Source organism: Nicotiana tabacum, chromosome 1 (assembly GCF_000715075.1).
Source record: "Nicotiana tabacum cultivar K326 chromosome 1, ASM71507v2, whole genome shotgun sequence".
NCBI lineage: Eukaryota > Viridiplantae > Streptophyta > Magnoliopsida > Solanales > Solanaceae > Nicotiana > Nicotiana tabacum.
Window position 1 is genome coordinate 210,254,517 of NC_134080.1, and position 24,537 is coordinate 210,279,053.

Genomic DNA, 24,537 nt, shown 5'->3' on the forward strand with positions numbered 1-24,537 from the left:
CCGTGTTAGAACCACGGAATTCGGAAATGCCTAACACCTTCTTCCGGATTAACAGAATTCCTTACTCAGGATTTCTGGTTCGCAGAATAATAAACAGAGTCATATTCTCCTCGATTCAGGGATTAAAATTGGTGATTTGGGACGCCTTAAAAATCCCAGGTGGCGACTCTGAAATAAAACAAACAAATTCCGTTTCGACTGTCCTTTAATTGGAGAAAACTCCCCTACGCGCCCCCGCGGGCGCGAAAAAAAGGAGGTGCGACAGCTCTGGCGACTCTGCTGGGGAATTCTAGTGATTTAGAACCCAGAACCACTGGTTCAGGGTTTAATAATTCGAGCTTAAAATAACTGCTATAGTTGGCTTTATTTATTATCTGATGCTTACATGATATGTGCCTAATGTGCCAAATAATGTTTTTACCGCTTTAATATTATCTGAATTGTGTATATACAACCGCTACGAAACCCCCTTCTTTCTGAGTCTTCTGAATTTATGGTGCACACGTGCGTGTGGCCCACCTTTCTGTTAAAGTCATACCGAATAAGACGAAGTTGGGACAAGTAACTAGGCCGGGTAGACTTTCGTGCTCCTGGTACGTTGCCCCCACTTCGGCTCAAACTGTCCGTTTGGGTGAGCCAGGTTTAGAATAATATGCCTCAGGTTTTTCACCTAGAATAACTCAGCCATGTACCGGATCCCTAGTAGGAACGTCTATTTGCATCATGTACATTTGGCCTTGGAGACTCAACACAGGGGTTGGGTCTGTCTAGGACAGGTGAACCCAAGATGAAAAGACTATCCTGATGCATCCTACTTGCTACCTGTGCATTCATTTGCCTCGGATTTGCTTGTTGACCAGCTTAATTGAAATCATTGTGAGAGCCGAGGAATAAAATGGGTTGTTTTAGAAAATTCCCAAAAATAGTTTTAAATCTTAAAAAAAAGTGTTAAATAAATAAAAATGATTTTTATTTTGAGTGTATATTTTCAAAATGAGTCTTGATTTTGTTAAAATTAAATTTCAGATACAAAATGAGCACCACGCAAAACCCCCGTCCACGAATACAGACGAGTTTCTATTTCAGCTTCAAATGTGGTGGTATGAGTTAGGCGAAGATGGTCAAAAATGGGTTATTAAGCATTTGGGAAATATCACAGATATTATGAAAGTTAAACCACGTGATGATCTGATTGCGGCGTTAGTAACTTTTTGGGACCCTGTTCACAATGTCTTTCGTTTCTCTGATTTCGAGCTTACTCCTACATTAGAAGAGATAGCTGGATATGCTGGTTTTGACGGAAGTCTAAGAAATCAAAGCCTGATATTCACAAAGGCTCCCTCGGTGCATCGATTCTTCGGTCTTCTGAACATCAGTAATCAAATCAGGAAAAGCAATGTCATCAACGGATGTTGTTCTTTCAACTTCTTGTATTCAAGGTTCGGAAAGCCAGATGGATTTGAAATTCATGAGAAAGGCCTTACTAACAAGCAAAACAAAGACACCTGGCAGATTCACCGTCGCTTCGCCTTCATGGTGGCTTTTCTAGGAATCATGGTCTTCCCAAACAAAGAGCGAACAATTGATATTCGCATGGCGAAAGTTGTACAGGTCCTCACCACCAAGGAAAATCACACCCTTGTCCCTATCATTCTCTCAGACATTTATCGGGCGTTGACTTTATGTAAATCAGGGGCAAAAGTCTTCGAAGGATGCAAAATTTTGTTGCAAATGTGGGTGATTGAACATCTCCAACATCAGCCCAAGATCATACAGTATGGGCCAAGCAATGATAATTTCATCGAGAGTTATGAGGAAAGAATAAAAGATTATAAGTCCCCAGAAGGGATAGAAGCCTGGGTATCTCATCTAAGGGCTTTAACGGCGAATCAAATTGAGTGGACTTTGGGATGGCTCCCGATGAGGGAAGTGATACACATGTCAACCTCAAATAGTTATTTGCTACTATTGGGATTGAGAAGCATCCAGCCATATGCGCCACTAAGAGTTCTAAGACAACTAGGGAGATACCAAGTAGTTCCTGATGATGAAGATTTGAGTATGCAAGTAATCGAATTACACCCTGAAGCCACTATTCCCGAGGCTCTAATTCAGCAGATGTGGAATGGATGTCGATACTTGAAAAGTGATACTCAAGTCCCAGACACTACAAGGGGCGAGATAAATCCAGGATATGCAAGGTGGTTTGAGAAACGGTCTCGCGTGGATGATGTACCAGAACCCGAGCTAAGAAGGCCAACAAAAAGACCCCATGTTCAAACCTTTAATGATAAAATCCAAGAGCGGTTGATTTGGGGAGAAAAGGAAAAAGGGTACAAAGCCACTATCCATGCCCTAAAGGTAAATTTGAGGAGCCTCAGTCTGGAAAAAGATTTGCAAGCACAAGAAGCCGAAGGCGAGAAGAAGAGTCTAGCTTGTGAGAATGAAAATCTTCATGCTCGATTTCAAAAAATGAAAAAAGCTTCTGAAACACCAATGAGGAGTTGGAAGGATCAAAAAATCATCGCCAATCTTTTTGAAAGAATGCAAGATTATGATTCCATTTTTGCAGAAAACGAAAGGGCGTTGAGCAAAGCAAAAGAAAGAATCCAACAATTAAACGAAGAAGCCAGATCTAATAAGGAACGCCAAGTAAGGCAATCCGAAGAAGACAGGGCACAATTCAAGAAGGAAAAAGACCATTGGATACGTTCAGAAGACCAACTTCGTGCACAACTGGAAGAGGCGAGAAAATACAACAGAGAACATCAACAAGTGGACATCGACAGAGAAAGAGCACAGGCAAGACTCGATCTGGCCAGACTCGGAGCTCAGTTAGAGTGAGCTTTAGATCGTGAGGACCGTATCAGAGATATAGCCACCACTCGCCAACAGCAATTGCAGAACCAAGACCAACGTCTCCAAGATTTCAGGGCACAAATCCACGACCTGGCGGTCTACACCTCTCAAAGTTATGTAAACTGCCAAGGAATGGATTATGAAAGGTTTACAGAGCATGCACCTATTTTTGCCCGTCATCTGGCAATGGAGTTAGAAAGGATGTATCGTACGCTGGGAGGTCATCCAGGTCAAGCCCCACATTGAGCAGATAATCCAATGATTGACAACAAAAGTGGAAAGTGGAGCGTGTTGAGAGATGTTAAGAGTTGTATCTTTTATTTTGATTTGAGTGTGTGTGTTTCAAACCACTTCTTATAAGGTTTTCAAATGTAATGTCTGCTCCATCTTTGTATAATAAATAAAAGTGTTTGCCTTACGTCCGAACTGATTCATGCGGGGGCATGATATGTAGGCAATCTCTATAAGATTCGACCACAATAAAAGATATATAAAAAATAGAATAAAATAAGAGTGAACAACAATAAAAGACCAAGAAAAGCTGGGATGATACAAGCAGCCGAGCAAATGCATAATAGAAATGGGTTATTTGTCTAGGAGCATTGCATCTCAACGTGTAATTATATATGTGTTAAACTCTCAAAACTAACAAGTTTGCTCATTTCCAGAATTCAAGCAGTTAGTTTCTCTAAAGAGTATACTGGCATATTATCATTATCACACGAGATCAAAAGGACCAATACCCGAAAGTATGTCTATCCCAGATGTTGACACAGGTATTGAGCTAGAGGAGATGGATGTTGGGAAAATGAAAGAAGAGATGTTTAAACTCAAGCAGCAAATGGCTGAGATGTACCGGGCCTGGTCTACAGGGCAGTCACCCCCATCTTACCCAACTAACCATGCTCCATGGCCCAAACTCAGGATAATCTTACCACGGAATTATCCCCAAATTTCCCCATCTACCAACACTACCGAGGCACCACCTCTCAGACACCGCAGTCTCCCCCTCCTAAACCAGTTCCATACTTTCCTCCACCTGCAACTCCTGTCTTTGTGACACCTCCCACAGCTACACTCCACAAATCTCCTAGTGAGCCTACATTCCAGGCCCAGGACAACCAATATTACCCCCGGAGCCCACCCTCAAAGCCTCCGAAATCCATTCAACTACTCCTCGTTTTGACCTCCCGACCGAAATTGACAAGCCAGCCAAAAATGCTGAACAAGAAGAGATGTTCAGGAAGGTCAAAAGCCTAGAACAATCGTTTCGAGACATGCGAGGATTAGGTGGACAAGTCAGTGTAGCATACAAGGATTTGTGTTTGTTCCCAAATGTACAATTACCAGTTGGCTTCAAGATGCCTAAATTTGACTTATACAATGGGCACGGCGACCCAGTAGCCCACTTAAGAGGTTTCTGCAGCAAGATGCGAGGAGCTGGGGGAAAGGACGAATTATTGATGGCTTACTTCAGTCAAAGTTTAAGCGGATCGGCTTTAGAGTGGTATACACGCCAGGACCATGGGAGATGGTACACCTGGGATGACCTGGCACAGGAATTTGCATACTATTTCCAATACAATCTGGAAATCATCCCAGATCGACTATCTTTGACAAAATTTGAGAAAAAACACAATGAAAGTTTCAGAGAGTATGGCTTCCGGTGGAGAGAACAGGCAGTAAGAGTGGATCCTCCTATGAAGGAAAGTGAAATGGTAGACTACTTCCTTCAAGCCTTGGAACCAACTTACTATGCCCATTTGGTTTCAACGGTAGGAAAATCATTCAACGAAGTAGTGAAGATGGGAGGTATGGTGGAAGAAGGCCTCAAGACAAATAAAATCATGAGCTATTCGGCTATTAAGGCGACTACTCAAGCTATTCAAGGCGGGGTAAGAGGAATCGGAAGAAAGAAGAGGGAGGAAGCAGCGGTAGTTGATTCAGGAACTTGGTCGGGATCCAGAGGATCACCTCCTTACTATAATCAACATCGACCTCACCAATCAACTCACCACCACAATTCATCTCAACACTACTATCACCCTTTGGAACCTCATTTTTTCATCAACCATGCACAAGCATACAATCATCCACCTGCACATGCTAACTGGCGTGCTCCTGTCATACCAGGTACCTACCCACGAGCCTATCCTGGACCAGGTTTCAGGCCTAGGCCAGCATTCAGGGGAGAAAGGGAACAGAAAAAGAAAACCTACACTCCATTGGGAGAGTCCTACACTAGTCTGTTCTACAGGCTGAGACAGCTGGACATGCTAAGACCAATACAATCCAAGTTACCCAATCCTCCTCCAAAGAATCTGGACTACACCATTAGTTGTGAGTATTGTTCTGGTACACCAGGTCATGATACGGAAAAATGCTGGCATTTAAAAAATGCAATACAAGAGCTGATTGATACTAATAAAATCGAGGTTCAAACCCCCGAAGCTCCCAATATCAACAGAAATCCAATGCCAGCCCATCAGGAGTCTAATATGATAGAAATAGTACAGGTTGATGGGGAGACAAAGAAGCCGTCACAAATCGTCATGATGATCAGGTCTCATGAAGCCAAGCCGGATAAGCAGTTAATAGAGGAGAAGTCGGTACCTAAGCAGAACAGAAATAGTGATGAACCATTTGTGGTAGTCGAGAAGGGATCTTCGAGCAAAGTAGCCACAAAGCAAGAAAGGCTGAAAGTGATAGTACCAGGGTTTGCCAGCAAACCCATTGTATTCGTGTAAGGAGCCCGTACAGATCGGGTTATTATCAAACCTGTAACCCAGCTACCAGTGATCAACAACAAGGCCATTCCATGGAACTATGAACGGGTTACTGTAATGTACAAGGGAAAAGAAGTCAAGGAAGAAGTCTGTGAGGTGCAAGGCTTGACTCGTTCGGGAAGATGTTTTACTCTCGAAGAGTTAAGAAAAACTAAAAATAATCCAACACCAATAAAGAAAGCTGTGACGGAAGAAGAAGCGGAAGAATTCTTAAGAAAAATGAAGCTCCATGACTATTCTGTTGTGGATCAACTGAAGAAGACGCCCGCTCAAATTTCATTATTATCATTACTGATCCATTCAGAGGAGCACCGTCTGGCTTTGATGAAAATCGTGAATGAGGCTCACGTTCCTGATAAAATCTCTGTAAATCATTTGGGAAAAATAGCCAACAGAATCTTTGAGTCGAACAGAATTACATTTTCTGATGATGAATTGCTTGTGGAAGGGACTGAGCACAATAGAGCTCTTTACCTCACCGTGAAATGTGAAAACTCCGTAGTAACCCGGGTATTGGTTGACAACGGGTTGAGTGAAAACATCTGCCCTCTCTCCACTTTAAGCAAATTGAAAATCAAAGAGGAGAGGATCCAGAAGAATAGCATTTGCGTACGGGGGTTTGACGGTGGAAGCAGAGATTCATTTGGCGACATAGTGTTGGAGCTGACAATAGGGCCAGTTGAATTCACGATGGAGTTTCAAGTACTGGACATAACTATTTCTTATAATCTGTTGTTGGGTCGACCATGGATCCATGTTGCCAAAGCAGTCCCGTCAACACTACACCAGGCGGTCAAGTTTGAATGGGATCATCAAGAAATAGTTGTGCATAGGGAAGAAAGTTTAAATGCTCACAGCAGTGCCATTGTACCGGTCGAGGGAATAGAAAATGACCAGGGACCATGGGTATACCAAGTGTCCGATACAGTGTCGGTAGAGAAAATTCCAGAGGGGAAGTACCTTCCGAATCCAAAGATAACCTCTGCATCAGTCATGGTAGCCTATGAAATGTTAAAAAATGGTTTTATACCCGGCAAAGGTCTGGGCTCATCTTTGCAAGGAATTATACAACCAGTATCTCTCCCCGAGAACTGGGGAACATTTGGTTTGGGATTCATACCCACTGTCACAGACGTGAGGAAGGCCAGAAATCTGAAACAAAAGACATGGGTTCTTCCAAAACCAGTCCCACATCTATCAAAGTCTTTTGTCAAGACCGGTGCTAAAAATCGCCCGATAACAACAATTCCTAAATCACTGGTCAATCCTGAGGAGGAATTAATTGAAAGATTCGAGAAATTGTTTGACGATGTGAATATGGTGGAAAGCGGAGAAGGTTGTGGCAACGCAGAAGTTCAATTCGTTGGGCTAGAAACAAAGCTTAATAATTGGAAAGCCACTCCTCTCCCCATTCGAAAGGAGTCTTGGTAGTTTATTTTGATTTTCCTTTAGTTTGTTTGGGTTACCTCAGGGTTGTAATCCCAATGCTTATCTTACAGTTTGTTTGAAGTGTGCAAACCTTGTTATCTTTCATCATCCAATAAAATACAGTTTCCTTTTTCATTATCATTCCTGATAGTTTTCATTATCATTCCTGGGAAACTAAAATAAGTGTACATCTCGAACCAAGGATCCGAGAAGAGTTAATTAAAGCACTCATAGAATTCAAAGATGTTTTTGCATGGTCATATGACGACATGCCGGGCTTGAGCACTGATTTAGTGGTTCACAAATTGCCCACCTATCCCATGGTGCCTCCTGTCAAGCAAAGGTTGAGAAAATTCAAGCCTGATATGAGTGTGAGAATTAAGAAAGAAATCACCAAACAGTTGGAAGCAAAGGTCATTCGAATCACTCGATATCCTGTTTGGTTAGCTAATATCGTTCCTGTACCAAAGAAAGACGGCAAAATTAGAGTATGCGTCGACTACCGCAATCTCAACAAAGCAAGTCCAAAGGATAATTTCCCATTACCCAATATCCATATTTTGATCGATAATTGCGCCAAGCATGAGATAGGATCTTTCGTGGATTGTTATGCCGGGTATCATCAAATTCTAATGGATGAAGAAGATGCAGAAAAGACAGCATTCATCACACCATGGGGAACTTATTGCTACCGGGTAATGCCATTCGGTTTAAAGAACGCCGGGGCAACTTACATGGGAGCAATGACCACAGTGTTTCATGATATGATACACAAGGAGATTGAGGTATACGTGGACGATGTGATCATAAAATCAAAGCATCAGGACAACCACGTTGGGGATTTGAGGAAATTCTTCTTAAGACTTCGCAGGTACAACCTCAAGCTTAACCCTGCCAAATGCGCATTTGGAGTTCCATCTAGAAAGTTGCTGGGATTCATAGTCAGTCGGCGAGGCATCGAGTTAGACCCATCAAAAATCAAAGCCATCCAAGAATTGCCACCTCCAAGGAACAAAACTGAAGTAATGAGTTTGTTAGGGAGGTTGAATTACATCAGCAGGTTTATTGCTCAGCTTACGACAACCTGTGAGCCTATTTTCAAATTGTTGAAAAAGGATGTTGCGGTCAAATGGACTGATGAGTGTCAGGAGGTGTTTGATAAGATAAAAGGATACCTCTAAAACCCACCCGTGTTGGTCCCACCAGAGCCAGGAAGACCTCTGATTCTTTACTTAACGGTTTTGGAAAATTCATTTGGTTGTGTATTGGGGAAACATGACCTCACCGGAAGAAAAGAACAGGCCATCTACTACCTTAGCAAGAAATTCACAGCTTATGAGGTTAAGTATACTCATCTGGAGAAGACATGTTGCGCCCTGACTTGGGTAGCTCAAAAATTGAAACACTATTTGTCGTCCTACACTACTTACCTCATTTCTCGTCTGGATCCGTTGAAATATATTTTTCAAAAGCCTATGCCAATGGGAAGACTTGAAAAGTGGAAAATATTGCTCATAGAATTTGACATCATCTATGTGACTTGAACTGCAATGAAAGCCCAAGCACTGGCTGATCATTTAGCTGAAAACCCGGTCGACGAGGAGTACGAGCCGTTGAAAACCTATTTTCCTGATGAAGAAATAATGCATATCGATGAGATGGAGCAAATTAAAAAACCTGGCTGGAAACTTTTCTTTGATGGGGCTGCCAACATGAAAGGAGTCGGGATAGGAGCTGTAATCATTTCTGAAACAGGGCATCATTATCCTGTTACGGCTCAACTACGATTTTATTGCACCAATAATATGGCTGAATATGAAGCTTGTATTTTGGGGTTAAGGCTAGCCGCGGAGATGGGTATCCAGGAAATCTTAGTCATGGGAGATTCGTATCTTCTTGTACATCAAATTCAAGGAGAATAGGAAACCCGAGACTTGAAGCTCATACCATACCGATAATGTCTACATGATCTTTGTAAACGTTTTCAATCAGTGGAGTTCCGGCATATTCCAAGGATCCATAATTAGGTTGTCGATGCATTGGCTACCCTGGCATCAATGTTGCACCATCCAGACAAAGCTTATGTGGATCCACTACTTATTCGAGTCCACGATCAGCACGCTTATTGCAATATGTTTGAAGAAGAATTTGATGGTGAACCATGGTTCCACGACATCAAGGAGTATATCAGGATGAGGATATATCCAGCACAAGCCACAGGAGATCAAAAGAGGACCATTAGGCGATTGGCAAATGGATTCTTCTTAAGCGGAGGAGTTTTGTATAAAAGAACACCAGACCTTTTATTATTAAGATGCATAGATGCCAGACAAGCTACAGCTGTTATGTCTGAAGTACATTCGGGAGTTTGCGGACCCCACATGAGTGGATATGTGTTGGCAAAGAAAATCCTCCGAGCCGGTTACTATTGGCTTACCATGGAGCGAGATTGTATCAGTTTTGTGCGCAAGTGTCATCAATGCCAGATACACGAGGATTTGATTCATTCTCCACCATCCGAGTTGCACACAATGTCGGCACTGTGGCCTTTCGTCGCCTGGGGCATGGATGTGATTGGACCAATTGAGCCGGCAGCATCCAATGGGCACAGGTTCATTCTGGTAGCCATTGATTATTTTACCAAATGGGTTGAGGCCAAAACATTCAAATCAGTGACCAAGAAAGCTGTGGTCGATTTTGTCCACTCAAATATCATATGTCGATTCGGAATCCCAAAGGTGATCATCACAGATAACGGTGCTAATCTTAACAGTAACTTAATGAGGGAAGCATGTCAACAGTTTAAGATTATACATCACAACTCTACCCCATATCGGCCCAAGGCGAATGGAGCAGTCGAGGCAGCCAAAAAAAACATAAAGAAAATACTTTGGAAAATGGTAGAAGGTTCAAGGCAATGGCACGAAAAATTACCATTTGCGTTGTTGGGATATCGCACTACTGTTCGCACTTCAGTAGGAGCAACTCCTTATTTGTTGGTATATGGCACTGAGGCAGTAATTCCTGTAGAAGTTGAAATTCCTTCCCTTCGGATCATCGCCGAAGCTAAGATTGATGATGATGAATGGGTCAAAACCCGTCTGGAACAGTTAAACTTGATTGATGAAAAACGATTGGCCGCAGTATGTCATGGCCAATTGTATCAAAGAAGAATAGCAAGAGCATACAACAAAAAGGTGCGTCCCCTGAAGTTTGAAGTGGGTTAACATGTGCTGAAACGTATTCTTCCACATCAGGTTGAGGCAAAAGGCAAATTTGCCCCGAATTGGCAAGGACCATTCATTGTGACCAGAGTATTATCAAATGGTGCACTATGTTTAACAGATATCGAAGGAAAATGCATAGACATGGCTATCAATTCTGACGCGGTAAAGAGATATTATGCATAACTTTTGAATATTTGTATTTGGCATTATTTCGAAGATTGGAATGACAAAGGCAATTTATTCTGCTATCCAAACACTATACCCTTTGCTTCCCCTTTGAGCCACATTCGTTTCTTTCTTACCCTCTCTTGGAATCAATGAAAATCAAATATGAACAATATAAAAAAAATCACTATTATTGTAGTGAACTACGTTTGACCTGATTCCTCAAAGAAGGATACGTAGGCGCCTCACGGCTCGGTCATAAGGTGCACGATATGCATAATGTGCACAAAAAGAAACATCAAGAAACTGGGGCAGGAATTGTATTGGAAATAAGAAAAAGATTCCAAGAGTTGTAATTTTAAACCCATATCAAAACTGTTTAACTTTTGATACCTTTCCATTCCAACCACATACCAAAAAGACCTTTCGATCAATCTTAGAAAAATGCCAAGTCAAGCAAATAAATATGGTTCATAACACTCTGGTCCAAACAAGAAAAGAAAGTAAAAATGAGAGAGTCTTATAGGTGAAAACCCACACGGGCACCATGAGACGACGAAAGTTGAGAGAAAGTAAAATGAGAGAGTCTTATTGGTGAAAACCTTCGTGGGCACCATAAGGCGAAAAGGGATGAAGAAATAAACAAATGAGGAAGGTTTTCCGGTGAAAACTCTTTTAGATACATCAATCCGAATAAGGTTTGTAAATTGGCAAAAGGAAATTGGGTTGTAGAAAAATGGGAAAACAAAATGAAACAATTGAAAAGAGATTGGTTAAAAAGACTGGGTTGATTAATCCAAAATGCATACCATGATCATTGGTGCCAGTGACTCCAATCAGATAAGTCCTTTATTTTTTCTCCAACAGTCATCCAAATTTGGATTTTTCTTTTCATTCTAGATTTTCGAAATCGTCATGTTTTTGTCACTGATAATCTTACTCTTCTAAAGTTTTTGAGATGAGTTTTGTTCCAAACAAATAAGAAGGAATGTCAAGGTATACTACCAAGATTCAAGATTGCATAGGACAAAAATACGGCCATGATGGGCAGGAGGTAATATAAAAAAAAGTTATGGGTGTAAGAAAAGTGGAATCAAAAGTGGTTCAGCAATGTCAGGAGATTCATATGATTACAGTTGAAAGGGTTTGAAGTGAAAACAACAATTGGGGATCCTATAGTCAAGGATCAATTACAAGGACAAAACAGTCTTCTCAACCATTCCAAGGCAATAAAACAAGACGAAGAGAAACCCCACCGTCGACAAGAATGCCCCAGTTAACCACCCTGCTTTAAACTAACGAAGTTTTTTGTGATTTGAAACAGGGGCAAAAACAACGTTTGTGTCAGGAAACACCCGGTGAAGAATTAAAAAAGAAATCAGGCGTCCACCTGGAGAATGAGGATGAAGAATTGAAGAAGAAATCAGGCATCCACCTGGAGAATGAGGATGAAGAATTTAAGAAGAAGTCAGGCGTCCACCTGGAGAATGAGGATGAAGAATTGAAGAAGAAATCAGGCGTCCACCTGGAGAATGAGGATGAAGAATTTAAGAAGAAATCAGGCGTCCACCTGGAGAATGAGGATGAAGAATTGAAGAAGAAATCAGGCGTCCACCTGGAGAATGAGGATGAAGAGATAAAGAAGAAATCAGGCGTCCACCTGGAGAATGAGGATGAAGAATTAAAGAAGAAATCAGGCGTCCACCTGGAGAATGAGGATGAAGAGATAAAGAAGAAATCAGGCGTCCACCTGGAGAATGAGGATGAAGAGATAAAGAAGAAATCAGGCGTCCACCTGGAGAATGAGGATGAAGAAATAAAGAAGAAATCAGGCGTCCACCTGGAGAATGAGGATGAAGAGATAAAGAAAAAATCAGGCGTCCACCTGGAGAATGAGGATGAAGAATTAAAGAAGAAATCAGGCGTCCACCTGGAGAATGAGGATGAAGAGATAAAGAAGAAATCAGGCGTCCACCTGGAGAATGAGGATGAAGAAATAAAGAAGAAATCAGGCGTCCACCTGGAGAATGAGGATGAAGAGATAAAGAAGAAATCAGGCGTCCACCTGGAGAATGAGGATGAAGAATAAAGAAGAAATCAGGCGTCCACCTGGAGAATGAGGATGAAGAAATAAAGAAGAAATCAGGCGTCCACCTGGAGAATGAGGATGAAGAGATAAAGAAGAAATCAGGCGTCCACCTGGAGAATGAGGATGAAGAATTAAAGAAGAAATCAGGCGTCCACCTGGAGAATGAGGATGAAGAATTAAAGAAGAAATCAGGCGTCCACCTGGAGAATGAGGATGAAGAGATAAAGAAGAAATCAGGCGTCCACTTGGAGAATGAGGATGAAGAAATAAAGAAGAAGTCAGGCGTCCACTTGGAGAATGAGGATGAAGAATTAAAGAAGAAATCAGGCATCCACCTGGAGAATAAGGATGAAAAATTTAAGAAGAAGTCAGGCGTCCACCTGGAGAATGAGGATGAAGAATTAAAGAAGAAATCAGGCGTCCACCTGGAGAATGAGGATGAAAAATTTAAGATGAAGTCAGGCGTCCACCTGGAGAATGAGGATGAAGAATAGAAGAAGAAATCAGGCGTCCACCTGGAGAATGAGGATGAAGAATTGAAGAAGAAATCAGGCGTCCATCTGGAGAATGAGGATGAAGAGATAAAGAATAAATCAGGCGTCCACCTGGAGAATGAGGATGAAGAAGTAAAGAAGAAATCAGGCGTCAGGAAACACCCGGAGAAAGAATTAAAGAAGAAATCAGGCGTCCACCCGGAAAATGAGGATGAAGAGATAAAGAAGAAATCAGGCATCCACCTGGAGAATGAGGATGAAGAAATAAAGAAGAAATCAGGCGTCCACCTGGAGAATGAGGATGAAGAGATAAAGAAGAAATCAGGCATCCACCTGGAGAATGAGGATGAAAAATTAAAGAAGAAATCAGGCGTCCACCTGGAGAATGAGGATGAAGAGATAAAGAAGAAATCAGGCGTCCACCTGGAGAATGAGGATGAAGACATAAAGAAGAAATCAGGCGTCCACCTGGAAAATGAGGATGAAGAAATAAAGAAGAAATCAGGCGTCCACCTGGAGAATGAGGATGAAGAAATAAAGAAGAAATCAGGCGTCCACCTGGAGAATGAGGATGAAGAGATAAAGAAGAAATCAGGCGTCCACCTGGAGAATGAGGATGAAGAGATAAAGAAGAAATCAGGCGTCCACCTGGAGAATGAGGATGAAGAAATAAAGAAGAAATCAGGCGTCCACCTGGAGAATGAGGATGAAGAGATAAAGAAGAAATCAGGCGTCCACCTGGAGAATGAGGATGAAGAATTAAAGAAGAAATCAGGCGTCCACCTGGAGAATGAGGATGAAGAGATAAAGAAGAAATCAGGCGTCCACTTGGAGAATGAGGATGAAGAAATAAAGAAGAAGTCAGGCGTCCACTTGGAGAATGAGGATGAAGAATTAAAGAAGAAATCAGGCGTCCACCTGGAGAATGAGGATGAAAAATTTAAGAAGAAGTCAGGCGTCCACCTGGAGAATGAGGATGAAGAATTAAAGAAGAAATCAGGCGTCCACCTGGAGAATGAGGATGAAAAATTTAAGAAGAAGTCAGGCGTCCACCTGGAGAATGAGGATGAAGAATTGAAGAAGAAATCAGGCGTCCACCTGGAGAATGAGGATGAAGAATTAAAGAAGAAATCAGGCGTCCACCTGGAGAATGAGGATGAAGAATTGAAGAAGAAATCAGGCGTCCACCTGGAGAATGAGGATGAAGAATCGAAGAGGCAATCAGGCATCCACCTAGAGAATAAGGGAATACAATTGAAGGATCAGCAGTCAGGCGCCCACCTGAAGAACAGAATGGCAATGTAGTTTGACATTACGGGTTGAAGTCAAAAGCCCGCCCATGTGAGAAAGGAGCACACGTAAAGTCAATAAAGCAGAGGAGTCCAACCAAAACCCCAGCAAGAAACAACAAGAGTCCCAATCAAATAAAAGAAATACGAGGCACAATGAAAGGAAATGCGGAACAAGTCAGAAGCAAAAGATGCCCAAAAGTCACCAAGACATCAAGACAACAAGAAACGCAAGGGCATGATCTAGATAAGATCTGTAATTCATATACCATAGTCTAGTTTAGCTTTTGTTTTACCTTTGAAGCAAGGTGTAATAAGGAGGTCAGCAAGCAGTAAAAGCAGCACAAAACAGCAGTAACATCACAGTCCCATAGTAGTCTCAGCTACCCAAAACTTCCCGAACTACATTGACCTGATTCCTTTATAGCCAAGGATATGTAGGAAACCTTTGAAGCAAAGGTTCGGTCAAATCTTTCAAAAAATGCTTCTCACAGAGTATTCGAACAGGCAAAAATCGCTCATATCCACTCACTTTATCTTAGCACGCAAACTCTTCGTGTTTCCGCACAAAGAGGGGCAGCTGTGAGCTAGTGATTTTTGCCTCACAAAAAATACTCTAAACTAAATCAAAAAATAAAACAAAATTCTCTTAGTATGCAATTTTTAGAATTTATGCGGCGTTTATTAATTTTTTGTGTTTGTCCGTAAATGTTTGCTTTGTTATAATTAAATGAAACTTAAATAAAAATACATGTTGCATGCATATCTAGAATTTAATTATGCATTTAAAAGATAATTGAAATAAAATCACAAAAATATGCATTTGTTCTAGTTTTAATGTTTCACTGTGTGATTAACGCTTTGTCTATGTGTTAAATAGTTGTTAAAAAAGTAATTAATATTTTTGAAAGGTTAAAATTGTTTTATAATTTTTTATTAGGATTTTTATACTTAGGATTAAAATTAGGAAATGTAAAATAAGTTTTAAAAAAAACTAAAAAAAATCGGACCTGCACTGAAATCCAGGCCCAAACAAATTTACCCCCCCCCCCCCACAGCCCAATCCAAACAACACAGGTCGGTCCAACTCAGGAATAAATCCAAACGACGACGTTTGGTCACATTTCATCAAGGACCATTGGATCAAATCCATCCAACGGCTGAGATCCCACATCCCTTACCCGTAATCCCTACCCCGATCCATTACCCGGGCCGACCCATTCCCCAACTAAACCAAAACGACGTCATTCATGTAAGTAGATAGATCCTGGCCATCCATTCTGCCTGATCTAACGGTCAGTATCAATCAACCCCATCCCTATATAAATCCAAATCCCTACCCCGGCCCCCTAACTAAACACCCCCCTCTCCACCGTTCATCATCCTCTCCGAATCACACCCCTAACCCTAGCCGCCTTAACTCTCCATCGCCTGAACACCCTCGACTCCTCACAACCCCCTCTTCACAGATCTAGTATTAGTTTCCTTCGAATCAGGCCCCGACTCTTCTAATCTTAAATCGAAGGTTGGTCTGAAAACTCGACCCTTTCCGATGACTTCCAAATTAACACCGTAGCTTCCCCTAACTACCCTAGCTATGGATCTGGTGTTTGTTTGGCTCGAATCACCTCAGAGTTCTTCGAATCTTCTTTTGAAGGTTCGAACCAAACATGAACTCACTCAGATTCGTTCCAAACTAACACCAAATGACCCCTAGGCCTCCCTCACCCTTGTGTCATCTTTGGTTCCCTTCGAATCTGCCCAGAAGTGTTCGAATTTAAGATCCAAGAATCAGAAACCCTAAAAATTTCAAAACATTGAATTTGCCCGAATTAAATAAGGGATTGAGGTCTAAGAGACTTTAATCGAGGTATTCTCAATTGAGAATACTTCGAATAAAGTCTGTTCAGCCTCAAAAAGGTCCGAATTCAAAGTCAAGCTTGAGTCCGTGTAAATTTAAAGATTCAGAGGTATTTTTCTTATTTCTTTTTGTATCCTATGTGTATATTGTTGTCTGTTTCAGTAGCTTGTGTAAATTATTTTTCACATTTTTGTTTATTTAAATTCTGCGATTCTGTCTCATACCCGTATATTTGATCAAATAAGTGAATTGTTTCTATTGGTTATGTTTGTTTACAATGTGTGTAATCGACTCGATTAAGTTCGTCGATTAGTTACATTATGAATTCCCGTTTATGATAATACATTGTAATAACCTGCTCACCTATTTTGATTGACTATTATCATGTTGTTGTAATCAGTTAATTAGTTCTTGCTAATTAGTTGGTTCTTGTTTAATAAGTCAGAAAGTTTATCAAACATTTGTGTATTAATTTCTGAGCAGTTGGTTTCAGGTAGTGTCAATATACTGACAATGCCCCTGCATTCATACATATTTCAAATTCAGTTTAAATTGTTCTGTTGAATTCTGTGTGATGTTGTTGTGATGTTAGGTTTAAATTCAATTTCACAAATGTTGATTAGATACAATTGTGTTAGAAAATTGCATTCTCAGTTAAGATTCAGTCCAGAACTTAAGAGAATTGGTTATAGCTGTTTTAAATCAGGTTGATAATTAAGTTTGAACAGATTTTTAAATTTGTTTTGTACTAGATTCTGATTTTTGTATTAAGGGCAGTAATAACAGTAGGATGGGTGTTTTGGGAATGAAACAGTGAAAGTCATATGATAATGTTAGTGTGCTATTGGTGAATTGTTAATGGCTATAATCTAATAGGATAATGGGAAACAAAGGGTAATATGGATGTTGAAAATCAGGATAAGATCATTTAATGGGATTTAAAGTAGTAAAAGTTTTAATGGGATTTTCTGATTTTTTAAAAGAAGAAGGGGGTCCAGGCAGCACTGAAAGGAAAAGGGGCAGACCTGTATAAATACAGGGATCTGTTTATAAAGAAGGATCTAATTTTAAGAGAGAGAGACTGAGATTTTAATACACACAGAAATACATATACACAGAGAGAGACAGAGAGAAAATCTGGACAGAAATTAAGAGAGGAAAAAACACACAGAAGCAGAAATAGAAATCTGATTCAAGAAAAAGAAAGAAAACAGAAATAAAGAAAGAAAAATCAGAAGCAGGAAAAAACAGATTTCTACAATAGAAGCTAGTGTTAAGGTTGAATTTCTGAGATTGAAATTGTCAGTTTGCCTTCTCCTAAGTCTTGAAAAATCAGAAATACTGTGTTTTATCTGTCTGGATTTGTTCAAATCCCATTGTTGAGTTTAAAGTCTGAAATTTCTTAAAGAGTCATTCTACGTTGTGTCTGGGTTCTCGGGTTCTGTATTGTTGCTCAAATCTGTGGAAATACTGGCATTTTCTGCTGATTTTGTTACTGCTGTCACTGCTGAAATTTACTTCTTCTACCTTCATTTCCAGGTACATATCTGTAAACTCATGTCATGCAAAGCTTTCAACTTGACAAATAAATGAAGCTCGAATTGTAATTCTGTCTTCTATACATTTAAGTTCGTTAGTTTAAATTTCAGCTTTGTTTCTTGTTGGTTAACTAGTAGTGAGTTCGACACGATGGCTATAAGTTAATTATCTTATTTTGAAATTCGTATAAAAGCTTTGTAATAATGTTATCCATTTCGAAATCTCATTAGTATAGTTATATCTGAATTGTCAAGATAGGGAACATGGCATAAAGTTGGCCATTAATTAAGTCTTGTGACATTGTTAGTTAGGTACAGAATAGTATGGAAATGTCAAGAAAATACATTGTTAGCATATTTTGTTAATTATTTGGTTGTGGTTTAAGGCTAGATGATGTTGGTTGCATTTTGTTCATATATGGCGTAATAATGGTTATGTTTAAAATCAATAGTCGAAAGATGCATTGATAAAATCCGTTAGGTTCACAGTGTTGGAATATGGTGAATGGTGTAGGGGTATATTCATGTTATATATGATATCGTCTTATTAAAGACAACAGGTAGATTAGTTCTTTTCTTAATAACAAATGGCCTAGTTATTTGAATGCAATCACCTCATTTCTTTAAAAAATAATGTAAACAATAAGTCAACAATTTTTTTTTACGTGTAAAGTTAGTGTTTGCTAATAGTTTGCATAGGTTGAGAATAAAATCGTTTCGATTAGGTATATCCCAAACTCAATCATAAGCAGAATTAACTAAAATAATCATGCATATCGGATTAAGAACAAGTGATGTGGAAGGAGATTAGGCTTATAAATTGTAACAATTTTAAGAATGTAATATAGCATTCGTTACAAATAAAATAATGAAAACTCTTCGAAAACATCTCTTCCTTTCATAAATCAATTTTTTAGTTTCATATGCAATTCACTTTTTGGGTATACATATATTGGATTTACGAGAAAAATGGTAGTATTAATCACACTTTGTTTATTTTTACTCCTAAAATTTGAATGGCTCGGAAGAATATAATTCACACGTAAAAATATAATCAGCGGTCAACATTTAATAAATTGTGAATTCTTTTCAAAGAATTTAAGGGCATCTCAAATGGGGATTTCTCATGATTTTCACATAAAAATAATATGGATGTAATAAACAATTTGTAAACAAATTTATACTACCATCAAGAATATTTTTGTGATTAGGGATACGTTCGCATAACCTGATTATATTTCTAAAGCAATTCGGATTATGCGTTCGCGCAACTTCGAGCGAATATTTAATAAAAGGGATTTTTCGGAGAATAGCAAATTAATTTCCTAAAAACCCGAGATGTGCAGTTCATTGTTTAATCATACAAGGGCGACGATGTTCTTAATTTTATTTTTAATTTTGAACGTATGGTTTTTTTTATAATAAAAATATAAAAAAATATTATCAACCTTTTTGTGTACACGTATGCGTGGCACGATTCTCTACAATTATAAAAGGTATACAATACGAATATACGTACGCGTGATTCGTTTATATAATTGTAAACAATCTAAACAGAAGCGGTAACAAAAATCATGCAATAAAAATGTATTTAGTAAAATCAAGATAATTAAGCCAAGAATAAAAACAGTTGAGCGACCGTGTTAGAACCACGGAATTCGGAAATGCCTAACACCTTCTTCCGGATTAACAGAATTCCTTACTCAGGATTTCTGGTTCGCAGAATAATAAACAGAGTCATATTCTCCTCGATTCAGGGATTAAAATTGGTGACTTGGGACGCCTTAAAAATCCCAGGTGGCGACTCTGAAATAAAACAAATAAATCCCGTTTCGACTGTCCTTCAATTGGAGAAAACTCCCCTACGCGCCCCCGCGAGCGCGAAAAAAAGGAGGTGCGACACACATCAGCTATATATATGCATTATTTCAAGTTTAACTTTAGCTAGCTAAGTATTAATTACCATGAAGCTACAGCATGGTTGATTACCAAGTAAAGTAAACTAAATAGTCCAAATGTGGCTCCAATTAACAATTCGTAATACTATTCAAATCAAACAAGTTGAATACATATCTCTACTTATCAACTTAAACAAACTGCACTTATATATATCCAGATTAACACATGATTACAAATCTGAAAGTCGACTCATTCCGATCTCATTTGTGATTACATCAATTGTTAATTCGAATGTGTACCTGAATTGGAAAATGAGAAGAAGGAGAGGTAAATCAGCAGCAGATTGCACTCAACAGCCCCAAATTATGTCAAGCTTGAACCCAGAAACACATATAGAAACCAAAAGTGTTTTGAAAATCGAGCAACACTACTCAATAAACCCAAAATCAAATGAACATCAACCAAATGGATGCCAGTTGAAAACAAGCAGCAATCTCATACACTTAACCCAAAGAAAACTGAAAGTGAACTCTTATATGTCTAAGAATAAACCCTTTTTAGTTTGATCCCTGAATTTGATTTCAAAGAAACAAACTTCAAACTCAAACTCTCAACTGACTGATTAGAATTACTAGATATTCTTTGTGTTTCTGACCCCTAAAAAGAATTTTGTCTGAACCCTTTTTTTTCTCTCTCCTTTTCCGTCCAGTTTTGCCTATCAATGGCTCTCTATATATGCAAAACAGACCCTGCCAGCTCTTAAGAGCACTCAAACAAAATTAAGAAACTAATTCTGCCCGCATCATCTTCCTTCTTTTTGCCCACTATTGTATGTTTGTTCCCCACTATTGTATGTCCCATTCTATTTTTAATTCAAAGGTTATGGGCACATATTTATTTAATCACTCCCCATACCATTATCTTTTGCTCCCCACTTTTATTAAACAACTACATTAGATTAATGGTATATTGGTACTTCCTGACAGTCCACTCAAGTTAACCCTCTTTTTTCAAGTTTTGAAATACCCAAATTACCCCTGAAAAACCCTGTGATTCACTGTCCTACCCCAAACCCTCCTAAGTTCTGGATACAAACTTTCGATCAACAACCTATTCAAACCTACCCATTCACTAAACTACTACTACAACAACAACAACAACAACAACAACAACAACAACAACGACCCAGTATAATCCCACAAGTGGGGTCTGGGGAGGGTAATGTGTACGCAGACCTTACCCCTACCCCGAAGGGTAGGGAAGCTGTTTCCAGGAGACCCTCGGCTCAAAAAAGCAATAGGAGATGATATATTAGTACCATAAAAATGCGTAATAAAAATAACAACAATATATAAGAGATATGAAATATGAAATACACTACCCATTCACTAAACTGAAAACAACTAACTAACAAACAGCTATAACCAAATCAAATCAGCTAAATAATTCAAGATATTATAACAGATGGCATTAGAATGAAGCCTAAGGGCTCAGGGCAGCACATGTTGAACTAACTATATTGGGGAACCAATCATATTTAAACTCAGCAAACATATGGACTAAGATCCTGACCAGCATATGCCCTAATCAGATTTGGAATGCAAAAGTAAGGAACAACCAAGCAGGGTTTCAAGGGGATTGACTAATTCAGGCTGACAAACGAACCACAAATTCAGCTCAATGAACTGAAGACAACCACAGGCTCAATTCTAAACTCAAATATTACCCACGAGCCCATTTTAACAAAAAAATTCAGAACACAAACGAGGCAGGAGGGGACACAGACACGAATGAACCAAACATCAGACTATTATCATGCTACTCTATCATTCAAACATATCAGACTAATTGACGACACATTACAGCATACAACAAATGACAATAAACAGAAATGATAATAAAATTGGACCCAATAAAAAGGTCTGATAGGGAAGGATGGAATCAATCAAACGAAGCTAAATTATAACCACCTAAACACAATTAAACGTAACACAAAGAAACAAGAAAGGAGGAAAGAGGTACCTTAAACAAAACAAAACTAGACGAACCCAGGTCGAACACTTGACTCGAATCTTTTGAGGTCGAAGGGACCTTAATCGAGTGTTCTCAACTGAGAACGCTTCGACTAAGGTCCATTGGACACCCAAATTTCTCCGCTTCGGACCGATTCCAGCTTTGGTTTTCTAGGGCTCTTGGTTCGATTTTAGAGTTCGAACGGTTCTAGCCAGATTTGAAATGAACCTAGTGTGTCTCAGGTACGAGGGAGGTCAGGGGATGCCAGGGTGTGAGTTTAGGGAGGATTAAGGTAGGTCCAAGTTTGCTCTAATCTTCAAATAAAGATTCGAGAATCTCAGGATGATTCGATGCAAACGGGTACTAGTGTTGGATTGGGGGTGGTTAAATGATCCAGGGGTGTTAATTCGGGGGTCATCAGATGAACTAAGGTCCTTAACTGATTTTTCGATCTGATATTCGAAGCGAACGGTGATGATTCGAGGACAATGGAGGGTGGATCTGGAAAGAGGAGGGCGTGTCGGTTCAGGGGTGTGAAAATGGGGTTGTTTGAACCACCGGAACCGCCGTGAGGCGATTTTCGGTGGGCGGAGCAACGGTGGTTGAAGACGGAGGGTTTGTTTGGTCTCTGAGGTTCAGAGACAAAGGTGAAGGGGGGGGTTTGGTTTAGGGGGGCGTGGGGCAAGGAGTTAAGGTTATATACGGGGGGGGGGGTGTTTTAATCCTGGCCGTTGGATCAAACCCGACCAACGGCCTGGATCAAATCATTTAACAGACACGACGTCGTTTGGTTTAGTGTTGGGAATGGGTCGATCCGGGTACCAGTGGGTCGGGTATGGGGTGAGGTCTTGGACCGTTGGATGAGGATGGATGAACGGTCGAGATTTACTGGTCTCTAAACGACGTCGTCTGATGCGTCTTTGAGAGCTGAGGGTTTGGACCGGGTATAGGTCTCGTTTGGGCCTGATTTTGGCCCAAAAAATGAAATGGCCCAGTCCAATTTCTTTCTATATTTTTGTTCTTTTCCTTTTTTTAATTTTTAGTTTAATTCCGAATTTACCAAAATCCTAAAATAAATTATAAAACAACAATTATATTACCAAGACATTAATTGATTCTTAACAATAATTAACAACAACATCAAATATTAATTAAACAAAATCAACCATTAAACAATAGAGATGATAAAATTACCGAAATAATATTATTATTTTTTTGATTTTCATTCCAAATGTGATTTAATTAATTCCTAATAGCAGAATAAAATCCTAAATTCATACGACATATTTTTTTTGTATTTAAACAATCACAGACAAAACTACAAATAACTATCTGAAATGCCACACAGATTTTAAAAATTACGCATAAAGAAAAATTTGTTTTATTTTTTGATTTCTTTTGGAGTAATTGTCGTGAGAGCAAAAATCACGTGCTCACAGGAATAAAGTAAACAAACTGACATTCTCCTTTTTTCTTTTTTTTTTTTTACCTCAACGACTACTCTGATGAGAAAAGAGAAATAAAACCAGCAAATCCTTTCTTTTTTTTTTGAATTTTCTAGACTTAACGTTCTATGACCTATTCTAAACTCAAGCTTAATGGGCATATTTTTTTTTATCCTTTTGAAACAAATACTCTATTAAGGAAATATCCTAGAAGAAAAAAAAATATTTTTTTGATTCTTTTTTTAGGAAGAAAATTTAAAGAATAAACCAAAGAAAAATATTTTGAATTTTCATTTGATATCTTGATGCAAGAATTCGAAACAAGCAAAAAAATATTTTTGGGTTTCAATTTTGATTGCCTAAAGAGAAACTCTGAAAATTAATCAAAGATAAAGTATGTTGTCTTTTTTTTTTTCTATGTACAATATCCTAAAGTTCTAATGAAAATAAATTTTTTATTTTATTATTTTTCACTAATTTTCCAAAGAAACTTCTCAAAAAAAAATCTTTTTGGATTTTGAATTAACACCTTAAATAAAGCTTTTAAAGAAGTACTAAAAGAAAATTCTCTTTTTTTTTGAATTTTGGTCGTAATATACTTAAAAGAAACATAAAAATAATTCATTTTAAGTCCTAGATATTAATTGCCTAAAGGAAAAACAATCTCAATTTTTTTTCCATTTTTAGAATTAGTAATCTAAAGAAAACTTATAACGGAAATATAAAATGCAATATCTCTTTTTTGTGGATTTTTGAGTTACAACACATTTTTTCAAATATAAAGAAGAAACTACAATAACAAAAGACTTGACATTACTGTACAAAATTAGAAAGTAAAAGACGACATAAAATGAAGAACGGACTCAAAACATAAAAATAAAACAAATCTCCTTAAGCAACTCCTGATTGAGCGATCCTGACTGGATGGTCACGGGGTGTCTGTCATGCTCAAACTCCGGAAAATAAATCCACACCTGTATGAGAAAACTTTAAACCAACACTATGTGAGACAATAACACTCTCTACTAGACACATGCAAGACATGATTGAGGCTATTTTTGTAAAATGGCTTATTTGGCCAAAAGGTGGCTAGAAGTGCAAATTTTGGCTAAGACCCCGCAAAGCCAAGAACCTAAGATTTACTAGGAAGACCGGACCCTATGTGGGTTGCCTACGTATCCCGCCCTGAGGGACGAGAATCAAGTTCGAGTAGTTCGGGCAGCTTGGATACGGGCGATAATTAAAAAAAAATTAACTAATTTAGAGAAAACATATTTTTTTTCTTTTTCTTGAAATATGATGAAACATGCAAAATCTTTTAGGATTTTCTTTTTCTCTTTTTTTTTTGATTTTTTAATTTTCGGAAAATGATGAAAAAGTGCAAAATCTTTTTTTCTTCTGAATTTTCAAACTCTTTTTTTTAACAACATAATTGTGCCAACTC